A 2,335-nucleotide genomic window follows, 5' to 3' on the forward strand; every position below is an offset into this window, starting at 1 on the left:
AATGCTTTGTCTAATTCTTTCAGTTATGTTTTCTTAGGTTACAATATGGTAGTAATTGCAAGTGTCTGTGTCAGGCAAAATCCAAACAGGGAGGTTATAGCATCCTTATAATTTGTCTCATTTTGATGCAGCGTTTATTAGTGATAGTTCCTTATTGAACTTTTCAGTATCTCATGAACTTTAAACACATGAACTTTGACTGTATATTTCCAATTAATGCAAATGTAAAAAACCCATGCCATCACATACAGGACTGCCAAGAACAGTAAAATGCTTTAATTTTTGAGAAAGAAGACGATATGATTTCTGTGTGATTAATTCTCCATATGTAACCTTGAATAAATGGATTTCTTGATTTATAGAAACAGATATTGGAAATGGTCTTAAAATGTAATGGATTTTGTAAAGCATTTTGGGCTCTTTCTGTGACACGTGATGAGGAAAGCATTGATGGAGGCACAAATTCTGGTCTGGCTATAATGTCAGATAATCTGAAGAGTGGAAGAACATTTATAGCTACTGCATACTCCACCTGCAGCCTCTCAAATAAAATTATTTTCTTTACAACATTTTTCGTGATAATTATTATTAGATTAAATGCAGTGTGCATGTTTTTATGTTGTCTTAAGCTAGTATGTTATGGTTATTTTTGAATATTTCCTATTTTTACAAAATGGAAAAATAAAGAGAATTATTCGTCATACAAGAACTTGAAGCAAATTTATTTAAAGCTTTGCATTAGAATAATTTCCTGATCTACCTCAACTACATTTTGACCCTACATTGTTAAAAAGAAACACACTTAAACAAAACTGACATAGCAGCCACATCTGATGGTATATGAACATTCCATTCTCTTTGCTGTCTACCAAGGTTATTCATTGCATTTCATCTGAGTTCAGCTAACTTTTAGTGTCATTTTCCTTTACATTGTTGTAGTCATTCTATATGTTACGTATATTACATAGTTAAGCCATTCCCCAGTTGCTCCCTATTTCCAGTTGTTGCTACCATAACAAGGGCTGCTATTAATAGTTTCTAATATGTGGGGTCTTTTTTCCCTAATAGTTGACCTTCCTGGGATATATGCCTACTGTAGCAATTGCTGGTTCAGAGGGTCACTTAGCACTGGTAGTTTGGAAAACATTAAATAGTTATTAGATAATTTATCAGTACTTTTAATAATAAAAAAGTATTCTACATATTTTCAATTTGTTTTTATGGCTAACTGCATGTTACGTATGTATGTATGTGTATATATATGCATATATATGTATATACATACATATGCATCTCAATGTACCAACAACCTCATTCATTTGGTGAGAGAACTCTGTTCATCAGCCAGATTATATATAACTTAGTAGCTAAATTTTAGAGAAGTGTCTGAAATTCAGAAAAATTAAATGACTTACTTGCCCATGGTCACATAGCTAATTTTAGATGCTGTATGTATAGGTAAATATACATATTAAAATGATATTTGCTACAGATTTCAAATGCTTTGATAGAAATGTTTGCTATATAAATTAAGAAAATTTCTACATTTACCACCACATAACTGTCTACTGGACACTTCCAATTGGGTGTCCCGAAGACATCTCAAACCCAGCATGTCCAAATTAAAATCTTTTGTTTCCCATAAAATATATACACTTCTGAGTTTTCCTATTATTGTTGAGTGCTCTGTATACTTTTAGCAGATATCTAATCGGGTGCCAAATCTTGTCATCTTTGTTTTGTAAGATCTCTTATATACATCCCCTGCTCTCCACTCACAGTCACCCTCCAAAAGGCAGGTACAATTATAGACTTGGAGGAAGGAAGTTGTTTGGTTTTTAGTCGTGTCTGACTCTTGGAAATCCCTTTTTGGGGTTTTCTTGACAAAGATACTGGAGTGGTTTGCCATTTTCTTCTCCAGTTAATTTTACAGATGAGGAATGGAGGCAAACGGGCAGGGTTAAGTGATTTGTCCAGAGTCACATAGTGTCTGAGGCCAGATTCAAACTCGAGTCTTCCTGATTCTAAGCCCAGTGATCTAACCACTGTACCATCTAGCTGAATCTGAGTTTATATCTAGCTTCAGACACTTTCTTAGCTGTGTGACCCTGGGTAAGTCTTAATCTCTCATAACTTCAGCTTCCTCATCTGTAAAATGAGGATAATAATAACACCTACAAAACTGGGTTGTTGAAAGGATTGAGTGAGATTAACAAAAACCTTCACAAACCTTAAAAGTGTTACTTAACTGCTATTGCTATTTTTAAATATCAGGTACTTGTCACTTTGGCAATAGCCTGTTTTTGTTTATATTTTTTTTCACGAGGCTTTTTTG

This window comes from Petaurus breviceps, unplaced genomic scaffold (assembly GCF_028583685.1).
Source record: "Petaurus breviceps papuanus isolate PSGF00001 unplaced genomic scaffold, PetGlider_PUasm1.0 90775, whole genome shotgun sequence".
Classification (NCBI taxonomy): domain Eukaryota; kingdom Metazoa; phylum Chordata; class Mammalia; order Diprotodontia; family Petauridae; genus Petaurus; species Petaurus breviceps.